The sequence below is a fragment of the Symphalangus syndactylus genome, chromosome 2 (genome assembly GCF_028878055.3).
Source record: "Symphalangus syndactylus isolate Jambi chromosome 2, NHGRI_mSymSyn1-v2.1_pri, whole genome shotgun sequence".
NCBI lineage: Eukaryota > Metazoa > Chordata > Mammalia > Primates > Hylobatidae > Symphalangus > Symphalangus syndactylus.
In genome coordinates, this window is record NC_072424.2 from 38,544,267 (window position 1) to 38,557,402 (window position 13,136).

Sequence of the window (13,136 nt, forward strand, 5' to 3'; positions counted from 1 at the left end):
TGACCTCCCTGGGCTCAAGTGATCTTCCCACCTCAGTCTCCCTGGTAGCTGGGACTACAGATGTGTGCCACCATGCCCAGCTAATATTTTGTGTGTTTTTTGTAGATATGAGGGTCTCCCTGTGTTGCCCAGGCTGGTCTCAAACTCCTGGGCTCAAGTGGTCCGTCCGCCTCGGCCTCCTGGGACCCTTTTCTAGGCCACCTTCTGTCACACATTGCGAGCACTTCCAGAGCATTTCCAGGTCACATTCATGATTCATGTCTCTGTAGACGAAGTTCATGAAGAAATTGATCATGTGATTGGATGCAATCAAAGCCGCTCCATGAAGGACAAGACAAAGCTGGGGCAGCCTGCATGAGATACAAGGATAAATCACTCTCTTTCCTTCTACTCTGCCCCATGCTGTGGCCCAGGGCCTATTCAGACAGTGCACCATCCCTAAGGTGAGATGAGTCTGGGAAATCTGACTGAGATAGAAGGGGTGCTGGGGTCCGTTGCTGGGGCCTCTGAGAAGTTTCTCAGTTCTGTTGCTGCAAGAGAAGCAGTTGAGAGTTACAGAAAGAACATAAGGCCAGAGTGACGTGCCTGGGTTTGAAATCTGTCGCAGTCATGCAGTGCACTTTCAGGCCATTCTGTCACCTCTGGGGCCATGTCTCTGTCTTCCTAGAATGGAGGAGGCTGACTTGGGGCTTCCAAGGCCCCTTCCCACTCTCATCTCAAATGTATGAAGGGAGCCCTGATTTCCATTCATAAGAATCTCATAGGAATGGAAATCTGATTTTTCATGGTGGATTAAAAAAGGGGGCAAGAGATGGAAATGGTACCTGCAGCTCTAGGGGAATCAAGGCAACTCTCACCTCCTTTAATCTTAATACTCTCTCAGGATCACTTGTACTCCGACATTTGGGATATTGCTGCCTCTGACAGATAACATTTGTAAAGCACATAGAATTTACCAAAATGTTTACATGTACACTGGGGATGTAGTCAGTCATATATAGTGATTAAGGGTTTGGGCTTTACATTTAAACAGTTCCAAAGCATAGAGGAGGAAGAAAAGATGCCAAACCTGACCAAAATACTGCAAACAGAAACAGCTGCCAATCTCACTTACAAATATCAATGCAAAAGTCTATTGATGCATAGGTCTTGCATCATATTAAAAATACTACACCACTGACTGGGCACGGTGGCTCACACCTGTAATCGCAGCACTTTGGGAGGCCGAGGCAGGCGGATCACCTCAGGTCAGGTATTTGAGACCAGCCTGGCCAACATGGTGAAACCCCTCCTCTACTAAAAATACAAAAATTAGCAGGACATGGTGGCACATGCCTATAGTCTCAGCTACTTGGAAGGCTGAGGCAGGAGAATCGCTTGAACCCGGGAGGCGGCGGTTGCAGTGAGCCAAGATCCTGGGCGACAGAGCAAGACTTCATTTCAAACAAAAAGAAAAAACTACACCACTAACACAGGAATCAGGAACATAGCAGTGGTGCAATACCGGGAAATCCATCTTAAGAAAACTCACCATATAAATACAATTTTGTATAAATACAATTTTGTATAAATACAATTTATACAAAATTACATAAATACAAATTATGCAAAATTATATAAATACAATTTTGACATTACATGATAATCTCATTTGTACAGAAAATGCTTTTAATAATATTTGACATCCATTCTTGACTTTTCTAACCTTAGTAAAATAGAAATAGATGAATTTCTCTTAAGTCAATGAAAACACATCTCCCAAATTGTGCTTTTTGGTGAAAGACTGGAAACTTTCTCATTAATATCGAGAATAAGATGAGGCCGGCTTACACCTGTAATCCCAGCACTTTGGGAGGCTGTGGCAGGCGGATCACCTGAGGAATTCAAGACCAGCCTGGCCAACATGGTGAAACCCTGTCTCCACTAAAAATACAAAAAAAAAAAAACAAAACTTAGCCGGGCTTGGTGGCCCGCGCCTGTAGTCCCAGCTACTCAGGAGACTGAGGTAGGAGGATCGCTTGAGCCCAGGAGGTGAAGGTTGCAGTGAGTCGAGATCGCATCACTGCACTCCAGCCTGGGCGACAGAGTGAAATCCTGTGTCATAAATAAATAAATAAATAAATAAATAACAAGGCTATTTACCATTACAGTATTGTTCAATTGGAATTAGAAAAAAGTAACAAGAAATAAAACATTTAACAGATGGAAGCAACAACTTTAGTTGCTATCATCGTACCTGAAAAACCCAAGAAAATTGACTCCTACAGTCAGTAGGAACAAATCCCCAAATCAACAGATATCGTGCAAGGGCGGGTGACCTCATCGCCCCGACGGCAGCCGGGCCGGGGCTGGGGGTAGCGGGGGGTGCGGGGCAGCCCCGGTGCAGGCAAAGGGTCAGAGGCCGGGGCGCGGCCATGCAGCTGTCGTCCGAACCCGGCCAGGTCCGGGGCGCCCCCCGCAGGCGGTGAAACGCAAGATTCAGGCCCTGCTGCAACAGACCGACAAGGCGAAGACGGGGCGCAGGGCCTGCAGCGGCAGCTAGACGCGGGGCGCGATCGAGCGGCGCGAGAAAGCTGAAGGCGATGTGGCTGTCCTCAACCGACGCATCCAGCTCCTTAAGGAGGAGTTGGACGGGGCTCAGGAACGACTGGTCACGGCCCTGCAGAAGCTAGAGGAGGCGGAAAAGGTTGCAGATGAGCGTGAGAGAATGAAGGCGTTAGAAAACCGGTCCATGAGGGATGAGAAGATGGAGATTCAGGAGATGCAGCTCAAAGAGGCCAAGCACACTGCGGCCAGAGGCTGACCGCAAATACGAGGAGGTAGCTCGGAAGCTGGCCATCCTGGAGGGCGAACTGGCCGGGGCAGAGGAGCTTGCGGAGGTGTCTGAACTAAAATGTGGTGACCTGGCAGAAGAACTCAAGAATGTCACTAACAATCTGAAACCGCCGGAGGCTGCATCTGAAAAGTATTCTGAAAAGGACAAATATGAAGAAAAAATTAAACTTCTGTCTGACAAACTGAAGGAGGTTGAGATCCATGCTGAATTGGCAGAGATAATGGTTGCAAAACTGGAAAAAGACAACTGATGACCTGGAAATTTGCCCAGGCCAAAGAAGAGAGCATGGGCTTATATCAGACACTGGATCAGGCACTAAATGAACTTGACTGTATATAACCAAAACGGAAGAGCCTTGTTCCAGCAGAAACTCCGGAGCTCTGAGTGTCTTTCTCTTGTAAGAAGTTTCTTTTGTTATTGCCATCTTTGCTTTGCTGCAAACGTCAAGCAAATTATGAATACATGACCACATATTTTGTATCAGAAGCTTTGAGCACCAGTTAAATCTCATTTCTTCCTTTTTTTCAAATGGCACCAGCTTTTTCAGCTGTATTTTTTTCCTTTGCGTTGCATTTATTCCTAAGGTAGGCAGGGTATTTCCTAGTAAGCATGGTCTCTTAAGACAGAGGGCAGCCAGGCATGGTGGCTCACGCCTGTATACCCAGCACTTTGGGGGACCAAGGCGGGTGGATCACTTGAGGTCAGGAGTTCGAGACCAGCCTGGCCAACATGGTGAAACCCTGTCTTTACTAAAAATACAATAATTAGCCAGGCATGGTGGCACACGCCTGTAATCCCAGCTACTCAGGAGGCTGTGGCACACGCCTGTAATCCCAGCTACTCAGGAGGCTGAAGCAGGAGAATTGCTTGAACCCGGGAGGCGGAGGTTGCAGTGAGCTGAGATTGTGCCACTGCACTGTAGCCTGGGCGACAAGAGAACAGGCAACGCCGCACTTTGAAGAACACAGACTCCAATATCTAGTAATGGATCTATTTAAAACGCTGAAGAACATAACCATTTGCGTCAACCATTGGTCAGACGACAGGAGAGACCAGGGACTATCACCTGGGTGGGGATTTTCCATCCAGAGGCAAAAAAAAAAAAAAGGTGGGCGGGGGTTTGCTGTTGTGGGAAGTCATAAACCACAGATAGATTAACCTAAGCATCCTGGCTCTTCTCCACACTCCACCATGCAGAACAAACATCCTCTCAAGCAGTCAGCATGAGAATGCTTCATAATTACCCACATATTTTCTGGATAGGTGCTTGAAGTGATGTTCTTCTGCGTATTTCTTTCATTCTAAAGTTGTTCTCTGGCCAGGCACAGTAGCTCATGCCTGTAATCCCAACAGTTTGGGAGGCCAAGGCAGGCGGATCACCTGAGGTCTTTGAGACCAGCCTGGCCAAAATGGCAAAACCCCACCTCCACTAAAAATACAAACACTGGGCGTGGTGACACGTGCCTGTAGTCCCAGCTACTAGGGAGGCTAAGGTGGGAGAATTGCTTGAATCTGGGAGGTAGAGGTTGCAGTGAGCTGAGATGGCACTACTGTACTCCAGCCTGGGCGACAGAGTGAGAGTCCATCACAGGAAAAAGTAAAATCAAAATAAAGTTGTTCTCTGAGGAGCAAGTGTCTCATTCCAATAGTGACCCATCCGCTCAGCAGGAATATGGTGAAGCTCAGTCCAATTCAGGTCAGCCATATCCAAAAGACTACAAGGCATTAATAAATTGAGCAAAAGAGCTTTGTTCTATTAGCAGAAAGGGCCTCTCTGGCCCAACTTCATTTCCATACTTCAGGGAATAGCAAATTGAAGTTTTACTTATGTAGAACTTGAATTCCTTCTTTAGGACCAAGTTAATAAAAGACCAAGAAACTCCCGATTAAACTGGATAATGGAGGATTTTGTAGACGGGGCTGCACATTTTGGCTTCGTTTTACTTTGTTTTCTCAGTTAACATCTCAGAGCCGAAACATTTCACATTCCCCAGCAGCATGTGGGGGCCAACTCAAGTTTTCAATTCTGACTAAAAATCACCCTGCTTCTGGCTTATCTGAATCCCCTATCCACCCCACCCCATCACCCTACTCCTATTTATTCAACATCACACTCCCCAGGAAATACACTAGCAAATTGTACTATTGAATAAAATCCATACTTTTCTTAAGATTCTTACAACTGTATCATATGTAATAGTATCACTTTTTCTACATTTTGGTCAAATAAATTTTTACATAAACTAAAAAAAAAAGATAGTGCAAGGGAAACAACGTTAAAATTTGAGTAAAAGTAATTCAAGGTGCTTTTCAAGCATAAAAATATACTAACAAAATAAAATATGTTAAAATAAAAGTTGTAAAAGAACATGTTTTTATTTGTCATAATTTGTTGGCAGGATGTTAAAAAAAAAACCCATATTCTTGCCAATAGTGTAAATTGATATAACCTCTAGGGAAGGCAATGTGGCAATATCTATCAAAATTCAAAACGCATACAACGTGAAGAGTAGTTTCACTACTAGTGTTACTGATCATGGATTCTTGGGCTCTCAATGCAATAGAAATTGACACGAGGTTGAAAGAGTTTTCCCAAACAAGGCCTCATTGGAACTTATGCCCAGACATAAGGAAAGCAGCATGAGTGAGAGAATTCCCTGAACGACTTCTGGAAAAGAGCCGTAGGGCTTTTTTATTAGGCAAAGTGCAGGAATTGACATCAGTGGTAGGGTATGGAGGCTGGGCTGGGCAAGGCATGTGAGGGGTAGGAGTCACAAATCAGCGTGATTTGGTTGCTATGTTTATCTTGAGTAAAGGGCCACCTGGTGGTCGGAGGCAACAAGGCTGTAAATCAATCGCTCAGCATTCCTTTCTGAGGGCAACCTTGGTTATTTCCTAAGCCCACTTCCTGGAATTCTTTAAGGAAAAACACAGGGGATTGGCCGGGCGTGGTGGCTCACGCCTGTAATCCCAGCACTTTGGGAGGCCGAGGCAGGTGGATCACCTGAGGCCGGGAGTTAGAGACCAGCCTGACCAACATGGAGAAACCCTGTCTCTACTAAAAATAAAACATTAGCTGGGTGTGGTGGCACACGCCTGTAGTCCCAGCTACTGGGGAAGCTGAGGCAGGAGAATTGCTTGAACCTGGGAGGCAGAGGTTGTGGTGAGCCGAGATCGCACCATCGCACTCCAGCCTGGGCAACAAGAGCGAAACTCCGTCTCAGAAAAAAAAAACAAAACCCAAAAAACATGATGGCATCAGTGAGGTAGTGGAGTAGGGTTTTGTGATCAGTGGGGATGCATGAAAGAATGCTCTAGTGTGGTGGGCTGAAGCCAAAAGAAGCCAAGCCCTGTTCCTACTCTCTCACTAGGAGTTTAGGAGTTTATCCTTCATGTATGTTTTCCCCAAAGAATATTTATTTATTACAGCAATATTTTTGATATTTGCTTTTTTTTTTTTTTTTTTTTTTTTTGAGACGGAGTTTCGCTCTTTCACCCAGGCTGGAGTGCAATGGTGCGATCTCAGCTCACTGCAACCTCCGCCTCCCGGGTTCAAGCAATTCTTGTGCCTCAGCTTCCTGAGTAGCTGGGATTATAGGCGTGCGCCACCACGCCCAGCTAATTTTTGTATTTTTAGTAGAGATGGGATTTCACCATATTGGCCAGGCTGGTCTTGAACTCCTGACCTCAGGTGATCTACCCACCTCAGCCTCCCAAAGTACTGGGATTACAGGCATGAGCCACCACGTCCGGCCTAACATTTTTGATGTTTGAAGACTGGACTATCCCTGAATGTCTATTTAAAAAGGACTGCAAAAATCCTGATATTTCTATAACATGAAATACTAAGCAAGCTACAGAACACTATAGGATGCTACCAGTTATGTGAAAACAATGGCAGCTGTATGTGTGTGTGTGTGTGTGTGTGTGTGTGTGTGTGTTTTTAAATTCATAAGATATCTCCCATGATATAAACTGGTAACTGTGATTACATCAGGAAGGAAACCAGGTGTCAAGTATACTGTATAGGAAAGGGTGGAAGACTTATTTTCTTGTTTTTGGGTTGGTTTTTTTTTGAGACTGAATTTCTCTCTTGTTGCCCAGGCTGGAGTGCAGTGGCAGGATCTCGGCTCACTGCAACCTCCGCCTCCCAGGTTCAAGCAATTCTCTGCCTCAGCCTCCTGAGTAGCTGGGATTACAGGTGCCTGCCACCACGGCCAGCTAATTCTTGTATTTTTAGTAGAGATGGAGTTTCACCATATTGGCCAGGCTGGTCTGGAACTCCTGACCTCAGATGATTTGCTGGCCTTGGCCTCCCAAAATGCTGGGATTACAGGCGTGAGCCACAGCACCCAGCTAGAAGACTTAGTTTCACTTTTTACCCTTTTGTACGTATTTTGGTGTTGTATACCATGTGCAGGTGTTACCAACTCTAATAATTGTACAGATAATGTTTAAGGAAATACAAAATGAAGTTAAAATGGAAAAAGGAACCTTTCACTTAAACAGGAGTGCTTTATAATCTGATAGAACTTGGTTTGAATTCTAACTATGCCATGTGACAAAAGCATAATTTCAAGCAAGGTATTTTCTCCTTTCTGAGCCTTGGTTTTTCTTATTTATATAATGTGAAGAACAACAACAAAAGCAGCTACTGGATATAGTTTATGTGAGAATGAAATGAGATTTATAAACAACTAGGCAGTGTGATATGGTTTGGCTTTACATCCCCACCCAAATCTCACCTTGAATTGTAATCCCCAGAATCCCCACTTGTCAAGGGCGAGACCAGGTGGAGGTAATTTGACCATGGGGGTGGTTTCTCCCATGCTGTTCTCGTGATAGTGAGTGAGTCTCATGAGAGCTGATGGTTTTATAAGCACCTGGCATTTCCCCTGCTTGCACTCACTCTCCTGCTGCCCTGTGAAGGAGGTGTCTGCTTCTCTTTTGCCTTCCGCTATGATTAAGTTTTCCGAGGCCTCCCCAGCAATACAGAACTGTGAGTCAATTTAACCTCTTTCCTTTATAAATTACCCAGTCTTGGGTATTTCCTCATAGCAGTGTGAGAACAGGCTAATACACAGTGTCAGGCAAATGTAAAGAATCCAATATTATTTGGTCATTTAAGCCTCACAAAGATTGTATGAGGCAAGGAGGAAAGCTGGCTGCTGTTGTCATAATCATCGTGGTTGTTACCCTACCCCAATTTACAAGCGAGGAAAGTAGAGTTTGATTCAATAGCATCAAGGTTCCAGATCTCATTTTCTTTCATTCACATCTGAATCCAAAAACAAACAAACAAAAGTCAGCTCTTATGATTTAAGGCAGCAATTCCAGTAAAGCTCCTTTCTGGACAGTATGGTTGCAAACTCCAGTTTTTCACATTGACCATAATAATACTCTCCCTGCAGAGAATCATGTGATTACTAGATAAAAGCTATTGTATGACAGTGTGTGTAAAATAGCCATAAATTGAGACCATCACTCACAGGCAAGCTTAAGAATGCTCAGTCCTATTAAATCCACTATAATTAAGAGTGTTGGCTAGGCGCAATGGCTCGTGCCTGCCAACACTTAGGCTGAGGTGGGCGGATCGCTTGAGCACAGGAGTTCAAGACCAGCCTGGGCAAAATGATGAAACCCTGTCTCTACAAAACATACAAAGATTAGCTGGGTGTGGTGGCACTTGCCTGTACTTGGGGGGCTAAGGTGGGAGGATCGCTTGAGCCTGGGAGGTCGAGGCCACAGTGAGCCAGACTGTACTCCAGCCTGGGCGACAGAGTGAGATCTTGTCTCCAAAAAAAAAAAAAAAAGTGTTAGGCCAGGTGTGGTGGCTCACACCTGTAATTCCAACACTTTGAGAGGCCAAGGTGGGAGGATGGCTTAAGCCCAGGAGTTCAAGACTAGTTCTGGCAACATAGCAAGACCCTGTCTCTACAGAAAATAAAATAATTGGCCAGGCATGGTGGCACACACCTGTATTCCTAGCTACTCAGGAGGCTGAGATAGGAGGATCACTTGAGCCTGGAAGATTGAGGCTGCAATTAGCTGTGATCACGCCACTGCACTCCAGTCTGGGTGACAGAGCATAACCTGTCTTTTTTTTTTTTTTTCGAGAGGGAGTCTCGCTCTGTCGCCCAGGCTGGAGTGCAGTGGTGCAATCTCGGCTCACTGCAAGCTCCGCCTCCTGGCTAATTTTTTTGTATTTTTAGTAGAGACGGGGTTTCACCCTGGTCTCAATCTCCTGACCTCGTGATCCACCCACCTCGGCCTCCCAAACAAGCGTGAGCCACCGTGCCCGGCCTCTTTTTTTTTTTTTTTTTTTTTTAAGTATTTTTGACTTGTTTATGAACCAAAAATAAACAATAAGCATAATAAAGTGCTCCTGTGCTCTCCATTTCTTGGTTCCAAGACTACTGTGTTGCCATTATTGTCTCTGGTCTTGTTCAGTTACAAGCAGTTTCCCAAAATGTCTTGGGTCAAACTTAGGACACTTTCTGGATAAAAATGGCTGCTTCAACAAAACAGATTACTTCATGCTGTTTTCCCTTGGTAAATACAAATAAACCCATGCAGACCAACACCTGCACATTTTGGGCAATTTTTTAGCTTCACTTAGTTTTTGGCATAATTAAGTAATCCACTGAGAATAGCAAAGGCAATCAAACTGTTCTAAACTCCCAAATCTAGATGGAACCATTTAAGTCTGTACACTAATAGAATCAGGCAGTCATCCAAAGACTGACTTGTCATTTGGTAATTGAATATAATGACAGTTTTTAAAGAAACCAAAGCAAGTCAATCCAATTTAGATGTCACACATTACCAAATGACAAAGGGGCCTGCTTTTGCAAACTTCTCTTTTTTGATCTCCCCTTTGTAATACTGACTTCTCCAAAACAAAATGTACGGGTTTCTTTCTTTGTTTTAAATGTTAACTGTTGTTAATTTTCTGTTTCTTGGAGCCAGAGGCCATCAAAGACCCTTGGCCACTGCATCTTCCTTCTTCCCCTCTGAAATTCAGAGCCTCACATGTCCCCGCCTTTATACAAGAGCTGCCTGGCTCCAGTCACGATTTCCCAGAAGGCGGCAAAGATGATTTAAGATTGGCCAACACACATTTTTTTTCTCCCCTGTTATCTTATGCGTACATTTGATTAGTATTTTCAAAAATAACATTTAACATGTTTTGTTTCTTTGAGACAGGCTCTTGCTCTGTTGCCCAGGCTGGAGTGCAGTGGTGCAATCACAGCTTACTGTAACCTTAAACTCCTGGGCTCAAGGGATCCTCCCAACTTAGCCTCCTGAGTAGCTAGGACTACCGATGTGGGCCACCATGCCCGGCTAAGTTTTTTTTTGTTTTTTGCTTTTTTTTTTTTTTTTTAGACATGGGCTCTTGCTATGTTGCCCAGGCTAGTCTCAAGCTCCTGGCCTCAAGCAATCTTCTCACCTCGGCCTCCCAAAGCACTAGGATTACAGATGTCAGCCACTGCACCCAGCCAATATGTTTTGTTACTAATTACAATGATAATAAATATTCAATATAAAAAATGGAAAATGCAGAAAAGCAACAGGAGAAAGAAGTTACCTGCAATTTTGCCTTACCGATAATCACTTAATATTTTACTGTATATGCATCAAAAGATTTCTATGTGTGTTACAGTAAGTAGGTAGACATGAGCAGGGCAAGAGAGCCGCCCTCCCCCACCTGGAATGTCAGGCGACCATCAGGTGATGGTTAGGCAGTTGTTAACTCTCTCTCCAAAATGATAATTGGTGGCAGCCAGCACCAGGGAAAGGCAATCTCCCAAGAGAAAACACCTGAAGCTAGTGAAGAGCTCAGGAATTGGGTGAGTGGGCTCAAGCATGCGCACTAAGAAGCAAAATGGCTGCTTTTAACTGGCACATGACCACCTTCTGGGAACACTCGACTGGTGAGAGACCAGCACCTCAAGTGAGTATGCGCACAGCTTCAGCAAACACACTGCACATGTGGCCACTCGCAAGCGCTAGCAGGCGACTGCACACATGCGGACAGCCCACCCCAAGGGAAGAATATGGGAAGAAAGGAGGCAATTCCCAGAAGCATGTCAATGTATAAAACCCCAAGCCGAAAGTCAAGCCACGCACTTCAATCTCTCAAGTCGCCCGCTTGGCCCTCTTTGTCCGTGCTCTAAAAACTTTTTAATAAACTTTCACTCCTGCTCTAAACTTGCCTCGGTCTCTTACTCTGCCTTACACTCCTCCTCTGTTGAATTCTTTCTTCTGAAGAGGTAAGGATTGAGGTTGCTGCATACCTGTATGAATTTGTCACTACTAACAGGTATATATAATCTATATTTTTATTTTTACTTATCTAATTATTTTTTAGAGACAGGGTCTCAATCTGTCACCCAGAGTGCCATGGTATGATCATGGCTCACTGAGTTCTGAATTCCTGGGCTCAAGTGATTCCCACACCTTAGCCTCCCGAGTAGCTGGAACTACAGGTGTGTGCCACCATACCTGGCTAATTTTTTATTTTTTTTTGTAGAGACAGGGTCTTGCTATGTTGCCTACGCTGGTTTTGAACTCCTGGGCTCAAGCGAACTTCCCATGTTGGCCTCCCAATGTAATAGGAATACAAGTGTGAGCCACCATGCCTGGCTCTTGTAGTGTATATTTTAAAAATAAAATTTGGTACATTCTGTACAATCTATTTGATAATCTGCTTTCACTTAGTATATTGGAGTCTATGTTATTAATCCATATAGACATTTTTAGGTTGTATGTTAGAGGCACAATGATTTACAATCTATTATAGATAGATGTGTAGGTTTCATCTAATTCATCAATATTGTAAATTATGCAAGTGATATCCTCATAGGTAAATCTCTATTTCTTACAAATTGTCAAAAGGAGAATCACTGAATTGAAGAGTGAAAATTTCTTTTTTTTTTTTATTATACTTTAGATTTTAGGGTACATGTGCACAATGTGCAGGTTTGTTACATATGTATCCATGTGCCATGTTGGTTTGCTGCACCCATTAACTCGTCATTTAGCATTAGGTATATCTCCTAATGCTGTCCCTCCCCCCTCCCCCCACCCCACAACAGTCCCCGGAGTGTGATGTTCCCCTTCCTGTGTCCATGAGTTCTCATTGTTCAATTCCCACCTATGAGTGAGAACATGCGGTGTTTGGTTTTTTGTCCTTGCGATAGTTTACTGAGAATGATGTTTTCCAGTTTCATCCATGTCCCTACAAAGGACATGAACTCATCATTTTTTATGGCTGCATAGTATTCCATGGTGTATATGTGCCACATTTTCTTAATCCAGTCTATCGTTGTTGGACATTTGGGTTGGTTCCAAGTCTTTGCTATTGTGAATAGTGCCACAGTAAACATACGTGTGCATGTGTCTTTATAGCAGCATGATTTATAGTCCTTTGGGTATATACCCAGTAATGGGATGGCTGGGTCAAATGGTATTTCTAGTTCGAGATCCCTGAGGAATCGCCACACTATCTTCCACAATGGTTGAACTAGTTTACAGTCCCACCAACAGTGTAAAAGTGTTCCTATTTCTCCACATCCTCTCCAGAGTGAAAATTTCTTTAGAGTGTTTTGATGTGTATTGACAAATACTCCTCTAGAAAAACTATACTGATTTATGTCCTCCAGCAGTTTATGAGAGTTCCTTTCTGATTAGTGTTTTCAATGGCTTTTAGGGGCATATTGCATTTTAACATGAAGAGAACTAATGGAAGCGTTCCTTCCTTCCAGGAAAGCGAGCCTGCGTTGGAGAGAGCCTGGCCCACATAGAGCTGTTCCTATTTTTATTTTTTTTAAATAAATTATGTGCTCTTTGTTGTTGAGACAGGGTCTCCCTCTGTCACTCAGGCTGGAGTGCAGTGGCACAGTCATGGCCCACTGCAGCCTCCACCTCCCTGACTCAATTGATCCTCCCACTTCAGCCTCCCAAGTAGCTGGAACTATAGACGTGTGCCACCATGCCCCAGCTAATTTTCTTAATTTTTTTTTTTTTGTTGAGATGCGGTTTCACTATGTTTCCAAAGCTGATATTGAACATTTGGGTTCAATCCCACCTCAGCCTCCCAAAGTGCTAGGATTACAGGCATGAGCCATCCCTCCCATCTCCTTTAAATCTTGAATTATTGAATAGCAGTAAGAGCCTAAGCCTTAGGTCAATGTGGAAGCAACATGTAACCTCCAACTCTCCTCCAGGCCCTGGTCTACACAGAGCCGTCTGGAGATCTGCCCTTGCTCCTGAACCCTTGATTTTCTTAGAATTCCAA

At 44.2% G+C, this 13,136-nt stretch overlaps 1 protein-coding gene and 1 pseudogene across 3 annotated transcripts in view; both read left to right on the forward strand.

Annotated features, from left to right (window-relative positions):
• The first annotated feature begins 448 nt into the window (after window positions 1–448).
• Window positions 449–5,085, forward strand: LOC129462027 (tropomyosin alpha-4 chain-like; annotated as a pseudogene).
• Window positions 5,086–7,742: 2,657 nt separating this feature from the next.
• The window catches only part of CPN1 (carboxypeptidase N subunit 1), a 65,817-nt gene continuing 60,423 nt past the window's right edge, over window positions 7,743–13,136 (forward strand). For all 3 annotated transcript variants that reach the window (XM_063627978.1, XM_063627982.1, XM_063627975.1), the window contains exon 1: window positions 7,743–7,835. The gene's annotated coding sequence lies outside the window, so the exon portion shown is untranslated. The remainder of the gene's footprint in view (window positions 7,836–13,136) is intronic.